Source organism: Oryctolagus cuniculus, chromosome X (assembly GCF_051225735.1).
Source record: "Oryctolagus cuniculus isolate XC-2025 breed Fujian yellow rabbit chromosome X, ASM5122573v1, whole genome shotgun sequence".
In the NCBI taxonomy this organism is placed as follows: Eukaryota; Metazoa; Chordata; class Mammalia; order Lagomorpha; family Leporidae; genus Oryctolagus; species Oryctolagus cuniculus.
Window position 1 is genome coordinate 79,233,745 of NC_142888.1, and position 27,088 is coordinate 79,260,832.

General features: G+C 36.4%; 1 pseudogene; it reads left to right on the plus strand.

Annotated features, from left to right (window-relative positions):
• The window catches only part of LOC127484811 (phosphatidylinositol N-acetylglucosaminyltransferase subunit C-like), a 155,261-nt pseudogene that overhangs the window by 76,315 nt on the left and 51,858 nt on the right, over positions 1–27,088 (plus strand).

Genomic DNA, 27,088 nt, shown 5'->3' on the forward strand with positions numbered 1-27,088 from the left:
CTACACCCACATGGGAGACCAGGAGAAGCACCTGGCTCCTGGCTTCGGATCAGCACGGTGTGCTGGCCATAGCGGCCACTTGGGGGGTGAACCAATGGAAAAAGGAAGACCTTTCTCTCTGTATCTCTTTCTCTAACTCTGCCTGTCAAAAAAAAAAAAAAGAAAAGAAAAGAAAAAAGAAAAAGGAAAATTCTAGTTTTAATGTGGCTTTGAAAAATGGTCTTGTATATATACACCACCTGGTGGGTTATTGCCCCAAATGATGATTAAGTGACAATCTATCAACAGATGTATAAATAACCTGTTACTAAGGAGTGTCTGGTGGGAATAAATTGACAATCATAATTTGACAAGTATAAGTAGGTTCACTGGTTGATAATACGTAGCAGCTAATGGACTTGAACTTATACTGCTTTATTTTAAAAATCATTTGCAGAATTTTCATGGTGTAGACTTGAGCATAAAAAATGACTCTGATTTCATTAGTCTTGGAACGGGATAACCATTTGCTTTTTAACATTTAAGAAGATTAGCAATACCTATTCTTGTGAGCATAAATGCATTTTTGACATTATATTAAGTTTCCATTCATCTCAGCATGTTCTTTTAATTTTATATTATAATATAGTACTAATTAACTTTGCATGTAAAGCAATTAACTGGCATTTGCCTTGTATTATGATAAATGCAGAGCTGTTAGTATAATCATAAAAGAATCTTCAAAAAGTTTGTTGAGAAAAGATTAACTCTGTATTGCATTTTGGATACGCTTCTTGCTTTTTTGATTGTGTTCAATAGCTACCTTAAATACCTACATTTTATACCTCTCATCATATACAAAAATTCACTCAAAATGCCTCATAGATCTGTATATAAAACTTCTTAAGATACAACAAAAAACCCCATAACCAACAAAAGAGATCAACAAACGGCAAAGGAAGACCTTTCTCCCTGTCTCTCCCTCTCTCACTGTCCACTCTGCCTGTCAAAAAAATAAAAATTAAAAAAAATTAAAAAAATTAGAAAGAAAATTTTTATTACTCAAAAGAAATTGTTAGGAAAAAATAAAACTTTAGAGTACAAGAGATATTTGCAAAACTTTCATCTGATAAATAACATGTATCTGAAATATATAAAGAACTATTACAACTCAGTTATAAAACAACCTATCTAAAAATAAGCCAAAGATTTTAATAGACATGTAATCAGAGAAAGTATATCAATGGCAAACAAGTTCATGAAAAATGCTACATGTTATTAATCATTAATTAAGTGTAAATTAAAGCCACAAGGAGAGAACATTATACTCCAGGTTTAGTGGCTTATATTTAAAAATTTGAATGTTGTAAAAATTAACAAGGATGTGTAGCAACCAGGAACACTACTGTAATACTGGTGAGAGTGTAAAATGCTAAACGCTTTGAAACATAATTTGATATTTTATTAAAAATTTGAAGATATGCCTATTCTCAGTCATATTCATTTTACTCTTGAGTATTTACTGAAGAAAGTGAAATGCTGTACGAATACAAGATTTTTCCATTCATGTCAATGAATGGAAAACCAAGTGGAAAATAAGTACTAAAAATAAAAATCTGCATTTTGGAGTTTATAACATGTAAAATGGAAAGACTGAACAATATTAGCACAATGATTTGAATAGTAGTGAATGGTATTATACTATTCCAAATTTCTTACTTTGTACTTGAAACAAAAATAAGACTTTAATATATACTGAAATAAGAGGATACCTATTATAATCAATAAAGACATCATGTAAAGAGTAAGACACAGAAGTATAGCTAAAAGCCAATGGAAGGATTAAACTTGAATTTAAGCAAGCCTAAATAAGGGAAGAGATATAGTATTTCCATGAATAGGAAAATACAGTATTTTAAAGATATAATTATCCATAAATTTATCAGTAGATTCTGTATCCCCCAAAGTTCCTGAAAACTTAGAAACTGACAATATGATTCTTAAGTTTATATAGAAATGGAAGTGATATGAAATAGCAAGAAAAGAATAAGTGTTCCATTAAGAAGTGCAGTTTGATAATTAAAACTATCATATCTTTGATGACTTAAAATATCTTATAAAGGTGCTTCAAAATATCTTTAAAGCAACAATGATGGGGACATTGTAGGACTAGCATAAGCATAGACATGTGGACTAAAGGGTTAGAATAAGGGATCAGAAATAAATTCAGACATACACATTCATCTAATGTTTCCAATTCAATTTAGTTGTACAGAGAAAATGTTTTGCAATAAATTGTTCTGCAACAGGATATCCACATGGAAGAGAAAGGAACTCTATCTTCTATGTATCAAAATTATTTTGATATCTGTTATTATATACCTGAATATAAAAATTTGATATTTTAATGCTTTTTGAATATCACATGCAGAAAAGCCTTTCAAAATAACTTATGAGAATGCAGATAGAGATTAAACGCATTGAACATTTCCAATGCCATTATTCATCAAGCAATTGCAAGCAAAAACCGCAATGAGATGCCTCAGCTCGCATACCAGAATTTCAAAAGCTCTGAAGACTGACCAAGGGAAGAATATTTCCTCTTAGCACACTTATTCAACATAATACTGAAAGTCCTTGGCAATAAGGTAAGAGAAGACACATGATTTAGAAAAGGTAAAACGAAATTGTGCTTATTTACAATGCCACAATTATCTTTGTGGAAAAAGAAGCCTATGGGAATTACAAAAAAGAGTAAAAACAAACAAAACAAAAACAAAAAAAAACCCAAAAACTCCTAGAACTCCTAGAACTAGTGAAAGAGTTCAGTGAGGTTATACCTTAGTATAACATTAATTCACAGAAATTTATCAGCTCTCCATATTCTGACAATCAACATGTGAAAATCAAAATTATCTGGAGCCAGCATTCTGTCACAGCAAATTAAGTTGCTACCCGTGACACTGGCATCCGTACCAGTTTGAATTTCAGGTGCTTCATTTCCGTTCATGCTTCCTGCTAATGTGCCTGGGAAGGCAGCAAGAACATGGCCTAAGTTCTTGGTCCCCTGGCACCCACGTGGAAGACCAGGGTGGAGTTCTTGACTCCTGCGTTGGGCCTGGCTCAGCCCCAGTTGCAGTCAGCATTTGGGGAAGGAACCAGCAGAGGGTAGATTTCTTTCTTTTCTTTTTTTTTTTTTTTTTTTTTTTTTTTTTTTTTTGACAGGCAGAGTGCACAGTGAGAGAGAGAGACAGAGAGAAAGGTCTTCCTTTGCCATTGGTTCACCCTCCAATGGCTGCTGCTGCCGGCGCACCGCGCTGATCCAATGGCAGGAGCCAGGTACTTCTCCTGGTCTCCCATGGGGTGCAGGGCCCAAGGACTTGGGCCATCCTCCACTGCACTCCCTGGCCACAGCAGAGAGCTGGACTGGAAGAAGAGCAACCGGAACAGAATTCGGCGCCCCAACCCGGACTAGAACCTGGGGTGCCGGCGCAGCAGGCGGAGGATTAGCTTATTGAGCGATGGCGCCGGCCGGTAGATTTCGCTCTGTCTCTGTCTCTGTCACTTTCTCTCCCTCCTTCTCTGTCACTTTCTGTTTCAAACGAATAAACGTATCTTTTTTAAAAAGTACAGAATGAGGGGCTGGTGCTGTGGTGTAGTGGGTAAAGCCGCCGCCTGCAGTTCTATCATCCCATTTGGGCACCGGTTTGGGTCCCAGGTGTTCCACTTCCTATCCAGCTCTCTGCTATGGCCTGGGAAAGCAATACAAGATGGCCTAAGTCCTTGGGCCCCTGCACCCGCGTGGGTGACCCAGAGGAGGCTCCCAGCTCCTGGCTTCGGATCAGTGCAGCTCCGGCCCTTGTGGCCAGTTGGGGAGTGAACCAGCGGATGGAAGACCTCTCTGTCTTTCCCTGCCTCTCCTTCTCTCTCTGTGTGTAATTCTTATTGTCAAATAAATAAATCAATCTTTAAAAAAAAGTACAGAATGAAATAATTTGATGTAAATCTAACAAAATATAGGAATGATATACTATAAATAACAAAATAGTGAGAAATGATATGAGATTTAAATAAATGGATGTACATAGCATATTCATGGACTGGAAGACTAATCATGGTAAAGATGCCAATTGCCTCCCAATCAATATGTAGGTTTAATGCCATGTCCATTAAAATTCCATCAAGATATTGGGTAGATATTGATGAGCTTAGATTAAAATGTGTATGAAAGAGCAAAAGAACTAATGTAGCTAAAGCAGTTTTGTAAAAGAATAAGATAAGATAAATCACTCTATCTGATATCAAAGCTTACTATATAGCTATCATATTAAGAGTGTGTTATTGGCTGAGAGACAGATAAACAGACCCATACAGATATTTCCAGCTTAGCTTTCAGAAAGTTGCAAAAAACATTCAATAGAGGAATGATAATCTTATCAACAAATGATGCTGGAGCAATCAGGGGTCCATGAGCAAAATATACAGAAATCATTTCAAAATGCATTATGGATTAAAATGTAAAACTACAAAGCATTTAGAAGAAATCTTAGAATAATTATTTTTTATTTTTTTAATTTTTTTCTCAAAGGAACTTTTTTTTTTCCAAAAACAATTCACAATGGGAACTTTATTGATAGGTGCTCTGGTATACTATTATACTATCTATAGAAAATAATATAACAGTCATCAAAAATACTATACATGTCATAAAATTTTATATCCTATTTAAACCTCAGAAAAGAATGTCAATACCTTTTGATTAAATGCTTGCCAACAGCTGAGTATGATATCAACAGACAATACACAGCAAATTTAGTGGAATTCACATGCATTTAATCCCATTTTTTTAAAACTTTTATTTAATGAATATAAATTTCCAAAGTACAGCTTATGGATTACAATGGCTTCCCCCCCATAATGTCCCTCCCAACCGCAACCCTCCCCTTTCCCACTCCCTCTCCCCTTCCATTCACATCAAGATTCATTTTCGTTTCTCTTTATATACAGAAGATCAGTTTAGCATACATTAAGTAAAGATTTCAACAGTTTGCTCCCACACAGAAACATAAAGTGAAAAATACTGTTTGAGTACTAGTTATAGCATTAAATCTCAATGTACAGCACACTAAGGACAGAGATCCTACATGAGGAATAAGTGCACAGTGACTCCTGTTGTTGACTTAACAAATTGACACTCTTGTTTATGGCCTCAGTAATCACCCTAGGCTCTTGTCATGAGCTGCCAAGGCTATGGAAGCCCCCTGAGTTCACTGACTCTGATAATTTTTAGACAAGGCCATGGTCAAAGTGGAAGTTCTCTCCTCCCTTCAGAGAAAGGTACCTCCTTCTTTGATGACCCGTTCTTTCCACTGGGATCTCACTCGCGGAGATCTTTCATTTAGGTTTTTTTTTTTTCCCCCAGAGTGTCTTGGCTTTCCATGCCTGAAATACTCTCATGGGCTTTTCAGCCAGATCCGAATGCCTTTAGGGCTGATTCTGAGGCCAGAGTGATGTTTAGGACATCTGCCATTCTGTGGGTCTGCTGTGTATCTCACTTCCCATGTTGGATCATTCTCTCCCTTTTTGATTCTATCAGTTAGTATTTGCAGACACTATTCTTGTTTATGTGATCCCTTTGGTTCTTAGTCCTATCATTATGATCAATTGTGAACAGAAATTGATCACTGGGACTAGTGAGATGGCATTGGTACATGCCACCTTGATGGGATTGAATTGGAATCCCCTGGTATGTTTCTAACTCTACTGTTTGAGGTAAGTCAGCTTGAGCATGTCCCGAACTGCACATCTCTTCCCTCTCTTATTCCCACTCTTATATTTAACAGCAATCACTTTTCAGTTGTTTCAGCACTTAAGAAGAATTGTGTAATGATTACAGTATTCAACCAAAAGTATTAAGTAGAACAAACAAAAAAAAAATACTAAGAGGGATAACATATCAAGTTGCTCATCAACAGTCAGGGTGAGGTCTGATCAAGTCACTGTTTCTCATAGTGTTCATTTCACTTTAACAGGTTTCCTTTTTGGTGCTCAGTTAGTTGTCACCTATCAAGGAAATGTGCAAAAGATGCAAAGAGATGTATCACTGAAGAGGATACATGGAATACAAATAAATATATGAAAAGAGATTCAATATTGCCTATTAGGACAGCAAAGCAAGAAAAGAAGAATATATAGACAATACAAAATGCTAGTGAGGATGCAGATAAACCAGATCACCCATACACTGCTGGCTAGAACATAAAATATTAAAGGCAATCCAGGAAATAATTTGGTAATTTCTTAACAAAACTAAGGGAGTTTTCACTATATAAACCAGTAATTGCACTCTCCAGCATTTATTCCAGGGAAATGAAAATTCATGTTCCCATGGAAACCTGCATGTGAATTGTCACAGCACCTCTATTTATAAAAGAGAAAAAATAGAAGCAGCCCAGAGAGTCTTCAACAGTTGAATGATTACACAAACCTGGTATATCTATATTATGGAATACTACTCAGTAGTGAAATGAAGAAAATTACCAATACATGCAAAAACATGGATGAATCTCAATGGCATTGTGCTTAGTGAAAAAAAAAAAAGCCAGTTTCAAAAAGTCATCTACTGTATGATTCCATTTACGTAGTACATTCAAAATGACAAAGTAATAGAGATTTGAGAATGCATTAGTTGTTGACAGAGCAGAGACAGGATGGGGGTGTGTGTATAAAAAGAAAGAGATAACACAGAGAATTTCCTTCATTTAAAAAATTTTTTATTAATACAAAGAGAACAGATTTATTTCATGAATACCATTCTAAGAATATAACCATGTTTTCTTCCATCCCTCCCTCCCTCAATCCCTTCTCCTTCATTTCTTTTTTTCTTTATTTTTTGCAATAACATATTTTCAATTTACTTTATAATCACAGGATTAAGCACCATTACCCATAATGTTCAACAAGTAAAAGTAGAAATACCACTGTTTCACAGGAATATAGACAAGGGCTATAAACAATAATCAAATCTTTTAAAAAAGATTTATTGATTTTATTGGAAAGAGTTACACACAGAGAGAAGGAGAAGCAGAGAGAGAGAGAGAGAGAGAGAGAGAGAGAGAGGTCTTCCATCCTCTGGTTCACTCTCTTGATTGGTTGTAACGGCTGGAGTTGTGCTAATCTGAAGCCAGGAGCCAGGGTGGTGCAGGGGCCCAAGCACTTGGGCCATCTTCTACTGCTTTCTCAGGCCATAGCAGAGAGCTCCATCAGAAGTGGAGCAGCCAGGACTTGAACTGGAGCCCATATGGAAAGCTGCTGCAGGCAGCAGCTTTACCCACTATGCCACATTGCCGGCCCCAATAATCGAATCTTAAGATGTTAATTTCATTCTTATACAATTTTTGACAAATATGTTTTCTCTGATATGTTGTAGTTAATATAAAGTTCCTTCTTGATTGTGGTGGTAGTTGTACATACTATATAGTTGCATAGAAATAAATATATAAATGTATACACAATGACATGTTCCAGTGAATGTATTTAAAAATGAATTTTGATGGGCATTTATCAAAGCAGCGATGACACCAGTTAGGAATCCCAAGTCCCACATCAGAGTCCCTGGGTTCAATGCCTTGCTCTTGTGATTCTAGCTTCCTGTTATTTTGCACCCTAGGAAGCAGCAGGTGATAGCCAGTCATAGCTTACCAGCTCCCACAAGCGCCAAAAATGAGGATGAAGCACCTTAATTGATTCTGAAGGTTCATGCATAGATTTCTTTGATTTAATAAAACCCCAACCACTTCTTTTTTATTTTTATTTTTTTGACAGGCAGAGTGGACAGTGAGAGAGAGACAGAGAGAAAGGTCTTCCTTTTGCCATTGGTTCACCCTCCAATGGCCGCTGCGGCCGGCGCACCGCGCTGATCCGATGGCAGGAGCCAGGTACTTCTCCTGGTCTCCCATGGGGTACAGGGCCCAAGCACTTGGGCCATCCTCCACTGCACTCCCTGGCCACAGCAGAGAGCTGACCTGGAAGAGGGACAACCGGGACAGAATCCGGCGCCCCGACTGGGACTAGAACCTGGTGTGCCGGCACCGCAAGGCGGAGGATTAGCCTAGTGAGCCACGGCGCCGGCCCCCAACCACTTCTTTGTTATGATATAGTTGTGTAGAACTACACAAAAAATGTGCATATACTTTGACATGTTCAAATGAATATGTGTAAAAACTGGTGAGGGTTGGTCATTCATTTAGCCTAACAGTCCTAACTGACTCCAGTTTGGAAGCCCAAATCCCACACTGAAGTTGATAGGATTAACAGAATGACAGTGTGAAAAATTGTTATACAAAATGAGTCATTGTCACACTCCAATAAAATAGACTCAGAGAGGCATGGGAGAGAGAGTCCATGCAGCCAACGTGGGAAACCTAGATTGAATTTCTGGCTACTGGCTTTGGATTGGTCCTGCCCTGGCCATTGTGGACATTTGTGGAGTGAGTCAGAGCATGGAAGTACTCGCTCTTTCTCTTTCTCCTTTTCAGTGTGTATCTCTGCAATTCTCTTTCTCAAATAAATATAACACTTGAAAAAATTGGTGAAAATAGAGGAAGAGCCGTGGTCTATATAATATCACAGCACTGTCAACTCCAGTTTTATTAATATACTACAGTTATGTAAGATTTTGCCACTTAGGGAAGTGAAAAGTTCATAGCCCTTGAGATACTAGACTTCTTGCTGCTTCCTGTGAGCTTATAATTATTTTGAAATGAAAAGTAAAAAGTACAGGAAAGCAGCTCTTAATATGTGAAGTAAGTGGAACTCTGGAGCCTTCCTATTAGTATTAAGAACAGTTCTTGCTTATGTTACTGCTGAACCATGGTCTTTTTACTTTTGACTAGTTGAACTCTTTATTTAGTGGAACATTAAGCCTTTGACTATAATATAAATTAAAAATATGGTATCTCAGAAAAAATAGAAAGAATGCACATGTATATCAATTTTGCTGCAAATATAGTCTTTCGTCAAATTTTATTTTGAATCTTTGTGCAAAACATATTAAGAATGATATACTACAATAGTTTTAATGATCTGTGAATATTTTAAAATTTACTCTACATGAATGAAATGGACATCTTTTTATTTTATTATTTATAGTTCTTGTCTATATTCCTGCTGAACTATGGTCTTTATATTTGTTGAACTATTTAGTGGAGCAGTAAACCTTTCACTATAATGTAAATTAAAAACATGTTCTTTCAACAAAAAAAAAAAAATAAAAAAAGAACAGGGCACTTTGAAAAAAATAATTTCTAAATTTAGCAATTCTTCTCTGAAAGAAAGGAAAACAAATAGATACATAAAAACATTTCTACAATGATGTTAAAACCGTCTTGTTTGTAATAGCCAAAATACTATTCAGCAATAAAAAGGAATTAGCTACTGATGCAGAGAGCATGGATTAATCTCCAAAATATATTGAATATAAAAACCAGACACAATGGTTCATAAACTGTATGATTCCATTTATATGAAGTTTCATGTGAGCAAAACTAATTGATATTGGAGGAAAATTAAGAACAATGGTTGCCCATGAGTGAAGAGTTTTAATTTTAAAGGGACCCAAGGGAACGTTCAAGGTAATGGGAATGTTCTTTATCTTCTTTTGATTGATGGCTACATGAACTGCGTTATTAGGATATGTGTATGTTAATACATCAAACATAAGGCTCAATAATAAATAAGTAAAAGAAAAATGTGAAGGTAAACCCTCTAAAATGCTTTTTATTTTAAAATTAGGTGGAAAAAGAGAGAACAAACTCTTTTGAAAAAATCTGGTATATTTACAAGTATGTTGGAAACAAGTAAAGAAAATATACCTAAAATAGCAGATAAGTAATATGTTACACTATTAACAGGAGTTGGACCATGGATATATTTTTCCTTTCTACTGTGAAAGTAAAAAATGTAGGGAAAAATCTCTGGCAAGAGAAATTTAGTTGGTAATAAACAAAAAATAGGATTGCAATCTGGGACATGCATGCACAGGTGTGCGGGGAGGCTCTGATATGTCTGGAGAGCAAAGGAAAATTGGGATTTTATTAGGACAGAGAGATCTGTGCAAGAGCCTTCAGAACCAGTGAAATTTTTTCATTGGCATTTTTGGTGCTTGTGAGAGCTGGCAGCCCCTGATGGGCAAGCAGCAGCAGTTACTACCTAAAGATGATCTTAAAGTCATAGTTTGCAATTGTGTTATCTATTATTAAGTGAAAATAGTTTAAAAAATAGTTCTGGCTGTTTTGGTGAATCAGTTCTCTGAGACAATTCCTAAAGCACTTGTCTGTGACCTGTGTATTTTTCTTTTCCTTACCATGACTTCTTGAGGCTATTTTAGAAGGATGTGGCAGAAATGACTCCATTTTGTGTAACAAATTTTTTATGCTGCCTTCTGGTTAATCCCATTTAAGTTTTTAAATTTTATTTTATTTTAATTGTCCATTTTTGTGGATATATTGTGATCAATACCTATATAGACTATGTAATGATAAATCAGAGTACCTAACATTTCCATCTCCTTTAACATTTTAAAAACACTCAACAAGAGATAATTGTATGTATTTTTGGGGTATAATGTGACATTTCAATGCATATATATAATGTATCCAGATCAAAGCAGAGTAACATTTTCATCTCCTTATCCTTACTTTATGTTTAGAGTCTTCAAGAGCCTCACTTCTAGCTATGTGAGTCCAATTTTTTTAAGAAGTATGTATTACTATGAATAATAAAATGAATTTAAGGATAAATGCCTTTCTAATAAAATACATTAAATTAATGCATTCATTAAATTTTACTTCAGTTTTTCATAAAAATAATTCACAAATTAAAATACAACCACAGAATAAATGCATAGCAACAGTTTGTCAGATCATGTGTTCTGATATTTTCTCAACTAATTTATTAAATGGACCAGGACTCAATCAGTAGGTTGTAAGCAGAAGCCAACTTTATGATTTTGATCCATTGCCCCTCCCTTAAAACCTGCCCTGGTGTTACGGAAAACAAGATTGTGGCTGCTTGCCATTTGAAAGCTAGTCCTGCAGAGACAAGATCTGATGCAGAAAATTAGATTTATTCAAAAGGTGGGTAACCTCAGGATAAAGAACGTGGACCACACCAACCAGCCTCTTATCAAGCTGGTCTTTTGTTCCTACCCACCATTTTTTCAGTTGGGAAGGTTTTTTTAAAATTTATTTTTATTTTTATTTTATTATTTTTTATAAAGGGAACAAATTTCATGGATTTCAAAGATACAATCCTAGAAGATAACCATAAGTCTCTCCCTCCCTCAATACGCCCTTCTTTCTTTCTTTTTTCCTTTAATTTTTGCAATAGCATACTTTCAATTTACTTTATAATTATAGGTTTAATTCACTGCTACCCATAATTTTCAACAAGTAAAATGTAGAACTATCACTGTTCCTGATCCTCCCTTCAACTTCCCTTTCCATTCCCTTCCAAAGCTCTCCTACTAATTTGGGAATTTAACTGGTCTTTGCCACAGGAAAGTTTACTAGCTCCTCAAGTTACCAGCTTCTTGAGTGAATCTTATTTCCTGCACCAATTATTATTATTTCTCAAGTATTTATTTTGAAGAACAAACAGTTCAAATCATGTTTCGTTAACACTGGGATTTTTATTTCTTTTTTTTATTCCTGCATAGAAACTCTCACATATCTCAGAACTTTCATTTTCTTCTTAGATTATAAGCAAATACTTATTTTTTAACATTAAAGAATCTAATCTCAAATAATGGTTACATTACTTCAGTTCATTCCAATATAAAAGAAAACATTCTTAAGTTCTAGTTTAAATTAAAGATTTTCCCTTCTCCCAGATGGGGCTTGATCCAAATAAAAAGCCTGGGGTTAGGGAGGAGGGCGTAGACAATTGCTTCTTTATTTTTGTATCTGTCTCTTCCCAACTCTCCATTCTGAGTTTCTGGCCTCTTTAAAGTTTTAGTGAGGAGAGAAGCATAAGATGCAGAAAAATGGCAAACTGACATTGTTGTCCTGTGGCTATAGAGATTAATATTGTTGGTTCTTTACTCATGGGGTTCTTTTTGGAATTTCCATGCTCTACTACTCCCAATGTAGATTTTTTAATGAGAAAATGCCTCTTCTTTAACTGGTTTCATAAACTCTTCCCTTTTTTTGCATGAGTTTTGGGTTTCACTGCAGTATTGGAGCCAGACCACTCCATCAAGGTCTATTTTGAAGAACCCCCAGAGTTGTTTTCTCTAAAGAGGGCCACATCTACTTCTTGAAAATGGCCCTTGCCCCACTTTCATTTTTTTAAGATTTATTTATTTATTTAAAAGGCAGTGTTAGAGAGTGATCTTCCATCCACTGGTTCATTCCCCAAATGGATGCAACAGACAGGAGCTGGGCTGGTCCAAAGCCAGCACCCAGGACCTCGTTCCAGGTCTCCCATGTTGGCAGCAGTGGCACAAGCACTTGGGTCATCTTCTGCTGCTTTTCCCAGGCACATTAGCAGGGAGCTGGATCGGAAGTGGAGCAGCTATGACTCGAATCAACACCCATATGGGATGCCTTCAGCTTTATCCACTACACCACAATGCTGGCCCCCTCCTTGCCCCACTTTTTTTTTTTTTTTTTGGACAGGCAGAGTGGACAGTGAGAGAGAGAGACAGAGAGAAAGGTCTTCCTTTTGCCATTGGTTCACCCTCCAATGGCCGCCGCGGCCTGTGTGCTGCGACCGGCGCACCGCGCTGATCCGATGGCAGGAGCCAGGTGCTTCTCCTGGTCTCCCATGGGGTGCAGCGCCCAAGTACTTGGGCCATCCTCCACTGCACTCCTGGGCCACAGCAGAGAGCTGGCCTGGAAGAGGGGCAACCGGGACAGAATCCGGCTCCCCGACTGGGACTAGAACCTGGTGTGCCAGTTCCGCAAGGTGGAGGATTAGCCTAGTGAGCCGTGGCGCTGGCCCGCCCCACTTTCAATGGCAATTCAGCCTGCTGTCACCAGCACTTTGTTTTACCTCCTTATGCCAATAGTACTAGTGAACTTCCCACCCTTGGTTTTCTCAGGCAGGTGTCAGTACTATGTTTCACAAATTTCATAAACATTTTTCAAACTCTCCCTGTGGTACCCCTGAAGCCTCTCTCTTACTTGTGTAAGTTCAGACTTAGGAAAAGCAGAAGCTCTCCTTCTCTCCCTCAAGGCGGAGCATAGACAAAACAAGAAAACTCTTGGTAAAGATACATCGTCTCCAGTTTACTTCCAAATCATGTCTTAAATGCTCTCCACGTGAATGAAGAATATTGCCAGAATGAAATTAATAATCTCATAGTATGTGCTGAACAGGAGGTCTGGTTCCAGAACCATCTCATTTAGTCAAGAAAGAAATCATGTTCATAGAGGAATCCCAGCAGAGGAGGTATTCGTCTTAACAAGCCCTGTGATAATCCCACAGACTGGGTTAGGTTCCTTTTCTCTGTACTCCGATACCATATATTCCTCTCTTGAGATCACTGCCATAGTATCATCTGTGGATTTACTTGTCTCTCTTGCTCACTAGACAATGAGGCACTTGATAGTACGACTATGTCTTTTATTTCTGTATTTGTAGAGCCTAACATAATGCTTACTACTTTATTAGATCAACAATAAGCACTTGATAAATAAATAGAAGAACCCTTTTTTCACCTTAAAATCTAATAGGAAAATAGATTCTAGTGATTTCTGCAAACATTGCATCCATTTTTGGAATGCTACTACACTGCTTGTCTTCTTTTGTGCATTGACAACTCAGATAGGATTTTCAAGATGGGACTTAAAACATGGCCCCAGAGGAGAAGGCATACAATACTAATTGAGCTCATTTTGTTGTAAAAAGCAGATCAAATATAAATTTCAGGTTGGTCACAATCATTATATTAAGGGAACCTTTAAAATGATTTCAACAGAGTTAGTTAAGAATGTCTCCTGTTATTCAGGTTCTTAATTGGGTTATGCTGTTTCCTAAGTTGGAAACTTCAGGAGAAGCTCAGCAGACAAATACTGAATAAATTATCATATGTTAAGCAAAAAATGTGTAAATGTTCTGAAGTGAACAAGCTGATGGTAAAGGCAGTTAAAAAGGAACATGAGCTTAGTGATGAAATCTTTTCAGAAGAGCTCAGAGGCCCTTTCCAGGTCTTATGACTTACATAGCACAGATGGCTGCATAAAAGCACTAGCACTCACAAAAAATAGATTATTTCCTTCTCAATATGTAAGTTCCAGATAATTAAAACTTAAAGAGATTTATAGTGAAACATAATGGTAGAGATTACAAAAATGGTTTTGCTATAGAAATTTACATTTTAATTGTCCTATAAAATGAAGTCCACAATAAACATAATGTTTAGCAATATTATTCTCTTCTATCTCGATATGACAGTCACTACAATTAGTACTTAATTTTTTTTCCATTTCGTTAAGTTCATTGCAGTAAGAGTTGAATTTGAGCAGTGTTAACATTTTTTATTTAGAGGAAAACAGTAAAATGTAGATGTATCACCGTAATAAAATAATGTGACATACAATTTAACAATGTGAAAAATACTAAAATAGGCATAGATTTTTAGATACAGAACTGTCTCTTCACATTAGTAACAGAAGTTTGAGAACTTCTGGGTTCCCACAGGATGAATTCAGCTAACAACACCTAAATCTTTACATACACCATCAGAAAACTGTATGGGTAAATAGCAAGAACAAACTAAACTCTCCATTTGTCAGGTCTACAGCTTGAGATTAGTGCAAATTGCAAAGTATATGTAAGTGTGAACTGTACATTCGAAACCAGAACAAGCATGCCCAGGGTCCAAGGCAGAGAATCAGAGACAATATGTGGAAATCAGGAGAAAGGAGTAGGAAACCAAGAAAGGCAGAGCAGAAACATCTCACTCCAAAAGAGAGAGCTTCTCTGAGAGAGAAAATTATTAGAAAAGTCTGGAAAATGATGGGTCAGAGAACTGGATAATTGTGAGCAAGAAGTGGGCATGGAAGTATGCAGAGCCAGAAATGGGGATATTGGGAAGACACTAATTCTACAAGAAAGAGATGGAACTCAAAAGAGGGATACATCTCTCAGAGATGAAAGAAAGAATAGAGCATGAAACAAAGAGGGGAAAGTAAGCATCTGCTATGGATTGGATGTTCAATGTCCCAAAAAGACACATGTATTAATGCTGTAAAGACCAAAGTGGTAAGTTAATGATATTGAGAGTGAAAATTTAAATCAGTTATGAGGTTTAGGAGGCAGATCTAATGGGAAGTGCTTACTTAGGTATTTGGGAGTGTAAAATTAAATGGTAGTTCTTATAAGAGGGTTGGTTATAAAAGCCTGAATTAGGTACAGCTGTTCTCTGTCTGCTTCCTGGCTCACCAAGTGTTCGGTCTGTCTTCACATCCTCTGGTGTTTCTATACTTTGCCTCACCAGGTGTCTGAACAATGGAAGCTTCCTTATCTTGAACTGTGAGCCTCAAAAACCCATATAAGCCTCTTTTCCTTCATAAGTAGCTTATCTTAAGTATTAAATTGAAATAACAAAAGGGTGATTAATATAAAGTCCTACAGAAAGAAGTGAATCACAAAATCAAACCCTTCCACTTGCAAAAACTATACCATTGCTTTAAAAAATACACACAAGTAAGGAACCAAAACATCTTGCATTTAGCAAATGTTCTGGTCTAAAAGAAGTAAGAAAATTAACAAAGAAGTACCAGAATGTTTATATAAAACTATAATGAAAAGTCCAAACAAAATGAAAGTCAAATATTTTGCTTGTTAAAAATTCTCCAGAAACAAAAATAAATCCAAGCATGAAGTAGTGAAAAACTATAATGAATACACTAAAATGAATTCAATCGTCATAAAAAATTATTTGAATATCTGAAATCAAATCTCTCCTCAGAAATTCAAAAAATTAGAATACAAATGAAATGAGAGCTAATACAACTCAGGAATGGAATTGAACAAAAAATTAAAAATGAATATTATTTTGCTGCATGCCCAAGGGAGAAAAGATTCCAATAACTATAAAGTGGGAAAAAGGAAGAAAAATGACCAAGTGCTTATTAAGAACATTCTCACATAAATTACAATTATAAACACTGGACATAAATCAAAGTGACAGGGTAATGGACAAACAAAATGAAAATTCAGTAGGAGGGTTCATGCACTGAGGAAGGCAGATGTACAGTCTGAGTGCTCTATTTTTACTGATTTTAGCGTAAGAATTAATGTTGTTGGTGTTTCCTAGGAAAAACTGCAGGTTTTAGGAATATGAAGATTAAGTCTGAAGTGATCATGAACATTGCGAGGAGTGAAAAGGTAACCAAGAAGGCAAAGAGCAGATGTTATAAAATCTATCTCTGAATATCATTGACACATGCTGAAACCACATGTGTGGAGTGTACATGAAAAGCTCAATTAAGAAGGGATAAATGATCTCACTTTCTATGCAAGAAAAAAGAATTTTCAGTTTTAACTCAATCAACTTAATTGCCTGAATAAAAGAAAGAACACTCATCAGATTACAGAATACAGGATCTCTGGAGCTTAACACTTATAATATCTTGGATAGTAAAAATAATATAAGACAAAAATAACTGGAAATGCATAAGTCCTTTTCAAGAAAAAAATTTTCAATTAGTACAGATCCTAAGATCTTCCAAATATAAAATCAGTAAACAAGGATTTTGAAGAAACTAATTATCCTTGACATTGTAAACATATATACTCATAAATAATGGATGGGTATAAAACCCTAGTAGATGAACAGAAATTTAAAAAGAACCAAACAGAATTGGAAAAAGCAAAAACAAAAAGAGTTTAATAGCACATTTAACAAAAATGGAGGTGACAAATGAAAGAATCAGTGAACTTGAAGATCAAGAAATGATAGAATCTGAAGAACAGAGGTGGAGAGTGTTTTTTTTATAATGAACCCAAAAGACCCAACAAACTAATTTTTAATGATTTATTTTATTTATTTGAAAGAGTTACAGAGAGAGTTAGGGCCAGAGCCAAAGCCAGAGCCAGAGCCAGAGAGAGAGAGAGAGAGGTCTTCCATCCTCTGGTTTACTCTCCAAATGACCACAATGGCCAGAGCTGAGCTGATCAGAAGCCAGGAGCCAGGAGCTGCTTCTGGGTCTCCCATGAGGATGAAGGAGCCCAAGGACTTGGGCCATCTTCTCATGCTTTCCCAGGCCAAGCAGAGAGCTGGATTGGAAGTGTAGCAGCCAGGACTCGAACCAGTGTCCATATGGGATGCCAGTGCTGCAGTTCGAAGCTTTAACACGCTGAGGCACAGTGCCAGCCCCCCAACCAACTATTAATGGAGAACAAAATCCAATTGACTTTGTCTAACTTTAAGACATAATATAAAGATACAATAAAAAAATTATGTGACATTGATGAAAGAAAGGACAATCAAATTAATGGAGCAGAGTAGAAATCTTGGAAACACACCCACATAAATATAGTCAACTGATCTTAAGCAGAGGAGCAAAAAGAAAAGATAGCCTTTCAATAAATCACACTGGAACAATTGGACATGCATTTGCCAAAAAAAAAAAAAAAAAAAACCACAAAACATGACAGCAGAAAATCGAGTTGACATTGGGTATGTCAGTGTCTTTTAGATACAACACTGAGGACACAATCTGTGAAAGAAACTATTGAAAAACCAGATTTCATAAAAAGTAAGAACTTCCCTCTGAAAGACACTGTCAAGAGAATGAAAAGATAAGACACATACTGGGAGAAAATATTTTCAAAATACATATCTGATAAAGTACTGTTATCCTAAATATATAAAGAACTCCTTAAAATCAAAAATAAGAAAACAAACAATGATTAATCAGTGGGCCAAAGACCTTAGTACATACCTCACCATAGAAGATATACAGATGGAAAATGAGCTTATGAAAAAATGCTCCACACCATGTGCTATCAGGGAATTGTAAATTAAAATAACTGCAGGATACCATCCTATTAGAGTGGCTAAAAATCAAAATCATTGACAATACCAAATGGTGGTGAGGATGTGAAGTAACAGGAACTCCCACTCATCGCTAGTGGGATTACAAAATTGTTCAGCTACTTTGGAAGACACTTTGACAGTTCATTACAAAACTAAATGGTTTTACCGTATAGTCCACCAACCACACTTATTGATATTTATTGGAAGCATTTAAAAACTTACGTTTCACACAATAACCTGCACACAGATGCTTATAGCAGCTCTATTCATGATTGCAAAAATTTAGAAACACTTAAGATGCTCTTCTGTAGATGAATGGAGAAGTAATCCATGGTGAACCCAGACAGCAGAATATTATCCAGAGTGAAAAATAAATCAGCTATTAAGATATGAAAAATATGGAGAAAACATAGATGAATATTAAAAAGTAAAATTCCAATATGAAAAGGTTGCATACTTTATGATTCCAAGTATATTACATTTTTAAACAGGAAGAACTATGAAGACAGAATCAGACCAATGATTTGCAGAGGTTGGAAGGGAAACAAAATGAATATACAAAGCAGAGAGGAATTTTAATGCAGAAGAAATACTCTTCATTTTCCTAGAATTATGAATGCATATATTTATTTAAACCTATAGAATATCCAATACAGAGAATTATCCCTAATGCACAATGTGGATTCTGGGTGATAATGATGTATCAATGTGCGGGTCATTGAGTGTAACAATTACACTGTTCTGGTGCAGGATGTTAGTAATGAGTGTATTGTATTGTTTACTTGTTTATTTGCTATATGTTGTGATGTTTTGACACCTTAAAATCCCTTCTGGCTGGGGAGAGATTTCCCCTTCCTGTACTAGCTAATTATTAGACCTAACAAAGGGCTTAACGTAGAATGTGCCCTGAGTATGCAAATTTACAAATCTAGAGCCTTATTTTCTTTATCTGGCCTGTATATCCACAGAGGCAATATTCCTCTGTTTTAATCCCCCTAGGGCCAGGTACCATGAAACTAGGATTATAGGGTAGGTACTATGAAACTAGGTTTATAGGGTACATCTCTATATTTTGGAATCTATATCTTAGAATCCACTGGCTACTCCTAACCTGTTTATCCTACTTTGCCTTACTTTTCCCGTGGAAACTGCAATAAAGTACCTGGTTCTGTGTGTATATGTGCAAGGAGCATGGAACAGGGTGTATATGAGAACTCTGTACTTTTTACACAAGTTTTTGAACCTAAAATTTCTATTATAAATAATGTTTAAATCAACAGATGCTTAATTGATGGATAATAAAAAATTGACTAAAATACATGCAATTGTGATCACATGAAATCATACAGAACAAGGCAAAAAAGGAATTTGAGTACATTGTAACATTTCCAAATTTAATGAAAGACATAAATTTAAAGAATCTGGATACTCAAGGAACTTGAAACAGAATAAACATTTAGCAGTCCCTGACTAGTCGTTTCATAATAATAAAGTTGAAAGCCAAAATAAATAAGGTAGCACCAGAAAATTGGCATATTATAGACAAGGCACCACAGTACAGTTGTTGGCTACTCATCAGGAAATAAGGAAACAAACACGGGAACAGCTTTAAAGTGATTTATGAAAAAGGAAGCTCTCAATCATGTTTTTTTTCCCAGTGGACATGTCAGGTAGGAAGTCAGATATGAGCTTATGTGTGTATGACAAAGGCCGAAAGAAAAGACATCTATGTCCAGCATATGCATCTGTATCTCAAAGTCATCCCAATAACATTTCAGGGGCAGCCTAGAATTCACATCCTGCTCTGTCCCCTTCTACCCCACAACCTGCCAGGTGGGGGTCCCTGTCCCTTTTGCCTAACAATCTTCCACAATCTCCCAGATGCAGCCCAGTATCTGCATTTCAAATACCCTTCTCAGGTCCTAATTCTCCAGGGGGTCTTGCTCACCTTTCCTCTAAACCCAGGACTGGTGCCAGCTAGACCTCCTCCTGTCTGATACCTTCAGGAAAAAACTCAGGAGCTTCTTAATATTTAATATTTACAGCCATAAAATCCTTTGTTTCAGGAGGAGATGTGTGAAGACAAAGACCCATCTCCTTAAACCACCCCCCCACCTCAACCAGACTGGGCACTCAGCCCTCTGCCTCTCTGCTGAGTTGCCCGCCTGCCTGCCCAGGTGTAATCTCTCCTCTCAACCATGTAACTATCGCTCCTCTCCCCAGTCTGAGCGACTGGGCACTCTCTCTCAGGTTCTGTCTGGAGAGGTGCCCATCCATCCTTACGGATGTCCTTTCCCTAATAAACTTTGTTACTTTACTTTCCACTACTCTGTCTCACGCCTAAATTCTTTCTTGCGTGAAGACAAGAACCCTACCATTCACCGGTAACAGACATACCCTTCAAAAATTAAGGGAAAATTAAGAAAATATTAAATAAAAGAAAAACAATGCACTTTTGCCATTAGGTTTGCATGTTAGGTCTGGAATAGCTCTGGGTTCTGGTCTTTTGTACCCTCAGAAAAGGAGAGACAGAAAAAGGAGACAGAGAGTGACCTCAACAGAGATAGGTTGCTTTATTGGATGCAAAGAGGTTGGCAACGGTTTGTTCTTGTGAAGAGACTGCATATTGGGCACATTTTGGGACTCAGGTTTTATCCTGTAAGAAGGGAATTTGTCATGGGGGTGGGAGTGTAGAAGGAAGAGAATGGGGCTCTTTGAAGCCTCAGGGAACTTCCTCATCTGTTTCACAAGATGCTCTGCTCTGCTTATCCACTTTGCTATTTGCATTGCAAGGTGACAGGAAGGGTCCATTTGGCACCTAGGATCTTGACAAAAAGGAGGAGGTGGGGCAGGGAGTGGGAAGGAGGAAGAACAAGAGGAGGGGAAAGGTGCCACAAGTCCTTTACTGCATAATAGAGATTAGAAGATATTGCATAATAGAGATTAGAAGATACTCAGGCAGAAAGAAATTGATGCCAGATGGAAACGTGAACCCTCAGAAAGGAATGAAGAACAATGAAAATGGAAAACATAAAAAGAATATCTTCCTTAAAATTCCTTCATAATACACATGATACCTTAAGGAAAACTTTAAAATATATATAATCTGACAGTAGCATAAAGGATTATAAAGTAATAAATTGACCTTTATGATCTCAGTTTCTCCATTTTATTTGCAGTCATGCAACATTAACTCTAAGTGGATTGTGAAATGTTAAGGATGTATCTATAATCCTGTAATGCAGTTTCTTAAATACTATCTTGGCCCAGTTTGAGCCCTTGTTTGTCACATCAATTTCCTTCTTAAGCAGCCGAGTCTATTATGTTGTTAAAATGTCATCTTCCTACATTATCTGGCTCTGACAGTCTAACAGTCAGGCAATGATACCCTTGCCACAGGCAGATTTAGGATTAGCTAATTTGAATCACTTTATCAGATTTAAGGACATATGGGTGGGGGTGGTTCCTCCTTATTTGGCATCTGACCCTGGATCAATAGGGGCAAGTGTTCAGTGGCACACAGGTTGGCAAGGAAGAATAAAATTGTTCATAGAAGACCATTGTCTACATGGAAATACTTGAAAAATATATATGGTATGGTCATGTTTATTAGAAATCATAAAGGCATTACAATAATGGTACTGGAACTAATCAATTTAGTGAGGTCTTAGAGTGCAAATCCAGTATATTTTTAATTAAAATTAAATATTTCTTTTTATTTAGAGACACTGAAAAATAGTGGAAAGACAAAAAATAGACTGAGATAAAATATTTATAAATATATCCACAAGAAAGGTTTACAATTTTAATATATAAAGAAAAGATTAAGAAGAGAAACAGTCTAATTATAAGTCACTAAAATCTTTTTAATAGATGCTTCAGTCAAGGTATATGAATTGACAATGGGTACATAACAGGTAATACCACTAAGCATCAGGGAAATAGAAATTAAAATACAATATGATAACACTACACAACCCCTATAATGCTAACATTTGAAAGGCTTACAAAACTTAGTGTTAGCAGTGATGTGAAGGAACTAGGGTGGGTTTGCAAAATGATAAATAAGTATCAGAAAACAGTTTGGTATTTCTTTATAAATTTCTTTATAAATTAAGTGTACATTTAATGTGCAACTCAGCAATCCCACTCAAATGTATGTATTCACAAGAGACTTGATGTGAATTAAGATTGCCTTATTTACTGCTGCATTATTCATAAAATTCAAGAATTAGAAAAAAAAAACTCCATGCCTACCAACTGGTAAATAGATCTCTAAAAATAGGTTAGATGTACCCTACCGAGAATTACTCAACAGTAAAAAAATCAAATAATTCATTAATATAATATGAGGGTGATCTATGTTTAATTTTTTAATTTTTATTTTAAAAATATTAATAAAGAGAACAAATTTCATGTAATTCATAGATACAATTCTAAGAAGATAGCCATACTTCCCTCCATCCCTTCCTCAGTCCCCTGTCTTTCCTTCCTCTTTTCTTCTTTTTCTTTTATCTTCACAATAAACTAATTTCAATTTACTTTATGATCACCGGCTTAATGCACCACTAACCCTCATGTTCAACAGGTAAAAAGTAGAAAGACCACTTTTCTACAAGAGTCCAGACAAGGGCTAAAACAATAATTAAATCTTGAAATGTCAGTTTCATTCTTATACATTGCTTTTTTTTTTTCATTTTCAATTATCTTTATATACAGAAGACCAATTTAGTATAAATTAAGTAAAGAGTTCAACAGTTTGCATATACATTGCTTTTTTTTGAAAAAGATTTATTTTATTTATTTGAAAGGGAGAATTAGAGAGAGCAAGAGGGAGATAGTGAGATCTTCCATCTATTAGTTTACTTCACAAATGGCTGCAATGGCCAAGGCAGGGCCAGGCAGAATCCTGAAGCCAGGAGCTTCATCCAGATCTCCCATGTGGATGCAGGGGCCCAAGTACTTAACCCATCTCCTGCTACTTTCCCAGATGCATTAGCAGGGCCTGGATCAGAAGCAAAGCAGCAGGGACTCATACTGGTGCCCATATGGGATAAAGGAAATGTGTCCCCCACAGGAATATATAAAAAGAATGAAATTCTATCATTTGCAGCAAAACAGTTATAACTGAAGGATATTATGTTGAGTGAAATTAACCAGACACAGAAAGACAAATACCACTGTTCTTCCTTATGTGTGAGAGCTACAATATAAAATAAAAAGGCAGGCAGACAGGAAGGATGAAACGTCTGTATCAGTTTTGCTGCAAATACAGTGCTTTTTCAAACATTTTTCCACAGAAACTTTTATTTAGGGTATACAAACTTCATGCATTTCATAAATACAAATTTAGGAACATAATGGTTCTTCCCCCTCTAACTGCTCTCCCACCCATATTCTCATAGTTCTTCCTTTTTCCTCTCCTATTTCCATTCTTAATTTTTTTTACTAAGATCTATTTTCAATTAACTCTATACACATAAAAATAACCCTACACTAAGTAAAGAGTTCAACAAATAGTATGAAAAAATATTTATAAACAGTTGAGACAAGGGCTGTTCAAAGTCATCGACTCTCAAAGTATCCATTTCAATTCTATAGATTACCTTTTAGGTACTCTATTAGTTACCACTGATCTGGGAGGACATATTATATTTGTACTTTTTGGACTAGCTTATTTCAGGAAGTATATTTTCCAGTTGCATCCATTTTGTTACAAATAAAAGGATTTCATCTTTTTTAAATTTCTGTGTAGTATTCCATGGTATACATATCCCATAATTTCTTTATCCAGTCTTACGTTGATGGACATTTGGGTTGATTCCATGTCTTAGCTATTGTGAATTGAGCGGCAGTAAGCATGGGGATACAGATAATTTTCATATGCTGATTTCATTTCCCTTGGGTAAATTCCCAGAACTGGGATGGCTGGGTCATTTGATAAATCTATATTCAAATTTCTGAGGTATCTCCATTGGAGGGTGAAGCAACGGCAAAGGAAGACCTTTCTCTCTGTCTCTCGTGTCTCTCTCTCAGTGTCCACTCTGCCTGTCAAAAAAAAAAAAAAAAAAAAAGAACCCAGCCAGTTGCAAAGCAAGTGAACAATGCAGCATAATTTTTATGTTCTTTTAAAAAATTATTTATTTATTTTCTAAGGAATACAGATTTCATAAGCAGAACTTTAGGAATATAGTTATTCTTCCCAGCATACCCACCCTCCCACTCACACTCAAACCCACCCTCCTCCTCCCTCTCCCCTTCCCTTTCCCATTCTCCATTAAGATTCATTTTCAATTAACTTTGTACACATAAGACCAACTCTATACTAAGTAAAGATTCAACAATTTGCACACAGACAAAAACTGAGAACTAGTTTTGCAGTTAACTCTCATAATAAGACTCATTGAGGACAGAGGTTCCACATGAGGAGTTATTGCACAGTGACTCCTGTTGTTAATTTAACAGTTATCACTCTTAACTGATGTCAGTAACCACTGGAGGCACTTGACATGAGCTGCCAAGGCTATGGAAGAATTTTGAATCCACAGACTCCGTCAGTATTTAGACAAGGACATATGCAAAGTGGGAAGTTCTCTCCTCCCTTCAGAGAAAAGTATATATTTCTTTGATGGCCACTTCTTTCTAGTGGGGTTTCACTCACAGATATCCTACATGAAGAACAGCTTTTGCCGGAGAATCTTGGCTTTCCATGCCTGAAATGCTCTCATGGGATTTTCAGCCAGACCACATTCTGAGGTCAGAGTGTTACTCAAAGTGATTGTCATTCCCATGTTGGAGCATTCTCTCCACTAATAATATTATTATTATTATTATTATTACCAGACACTTGATCCTATTCATATGATCACATTAACACTTAATCCTATCTATACAGTCACTTTAACATTTGATATGATCACTTTAACATCTTAAAATGGCATTTTTACCCCCCAGCTTAATGAGATTTGGGGTCCCATGACAAGTTTTTAAACTGTATCCTTAGAAGTAGGTCCATAGGAATATATGCAGAACTGTACAGCTTTACAGTTCCAAACTTCTTTCTCCCTCTCTTATTCCCACTCTCATGTTTTTCTGAGATCCATCATCAATCGACTTTATACACATATGATTAACTCTGTTAAATAAAGAGTTCAACAAATAGTATGAAGAAAAAAAAAAAACCAAAAAAAATGAAACTCTTCCTCAACAGTCAAGAGAAGGGCAGCTCAAGCCATCCCTTCTTGAAGTGTCATTTCACTTCTACAGATTTTATTTTAGGTGCTAGGTTAGTTGTCACAGATTGGGGGAACATATGGTATTTGTCCCTTTGGGATGGGCTTATTTCACTAAGTGTGATGTTTTCTAGATTCTTCCATTTTGTTGTAAATGACCAGATTTCATTTTTTACTGCTGTGTAGTATTCACTAGTGAGCATATCCCATAATTTCTTTATCTAGTCTTCGGTTAACAGGCATTTAGGTTGATTCCATGTCTTAGCTATTGTGAATTAAGCTGCAATAAAAAAGGGGTGCAGATAATTCTTTTATTTACTGATTTCATTTCCCTTAGGTAAATTCCCAGGAGTAGGATGGCTGGGTCATATGGTAGGTCTATATTCAGATTTTTTAGGTATCTCCATACTGTCTTCCATAGTGGCTTTACCAGTTTAAGTTCTCAACAAGAGTGGATTAGGGGGGCCAGCACCCTGACTCGATTGGTTAATCCTCCGCCTGCCATGCTGGCATCCCATATGGGCGCCGGGTTCTAGTCCTGATTGCTCCTCTTCCAGTCTGGCTCTCTGCTGTGGCCCTGGAGGGCAGTGGAAGATAGCCCAAGTGCTTGGGCCCCTGCACCCGCATGGGAGACCAGGAGGAAGCACCTGGCTCCTCGCTTCGGATTCATGTAGCACTGGCCATAGTGGCCATTTGGGAGGTGAACCAACAGGAGGAAGACCTTTCTCTTTGTCTCTCTCTCTCTCACTGTGTATAACATTACCTGTCAAATAAATTTTTAAAAAAGAGTGGATTAGGGTACCTTATTCCCCACATCCTTGCCAGCATTTGTTGTTTGTTGATTTCTGTATGATAGCCATTCTAACTGGGGTGACATGAAATCTCATTGTGGTTTTTATTTGCATTGCCCTGACGTCTAGTGAACCTGAACATTTTTTCATGGGTCTGTTAACCATTTGGATTTCCTCTTCTGAATACTGTCTGTTTAAACCTTTGCCCATCTTTTAACTGATCTCTTTATATATATTCTGGTTATTAATCCTTTATCAGTTGCATAGTTTACAAATAATTTTTCCTATTCTGTCAGTTGCCTCTTCACTTTCCTGAGTGTTTCTTTTGCAGTACAGAAACTTCTCAATTTGATGTCATCCAATTTGTTAATTTTGGCTTTTATTGCTTTTGCCTCTGCAGTCTTTTCTAAGAACTCTTTGCCTATGCCAATGTCTTACAGGGTTTCCTCAATGTTCTCTAATAATTTGATGGTGTTAGGTTGTATATTTGGATCTTTAATCCATTTTGAGTGGATTTTTGTGTAAGGTGTAAGGAAGGTGTCTTCTTTCATACTCATGCATATGGAAATTCAATTTTCCCAGCACCATTTGTTGAAGACAGTGTCCTTGCTCCAGGGACTGGTTTTAACTCCTAGGTAATATATAAATTGGTTGTAGATGCTTGGATTGATTTCTGGTGTTTCTATTCTGTTGCATTGGCCAATCTATCTTTTTTTTTTTGCCAGTAGAAGGCTGTTTTGATTATAACTGCCTTATAGTATGCCTTGAAATCTGGTATTGTGATGCCTCTGGCTTTGTTTCTGTTGTATAAGATTGCTTTAGCTATTCGAGATCTCCTGTGTTTCAGTATGAATTTGAGCATCATTTTTTCTAGATCTGATTGGTATTGCATTGAATCTGTAAATTGTTTTAGAAGAATGGACATTTAGATGATATTGATTCTTCCAATTGATAAACAAAGAAGCTATTTCTATATATTTTTATCTTCTATTTCTTTCTTTCATGTTTTGTAATTCTCATCATAAAGATCTTTGAAA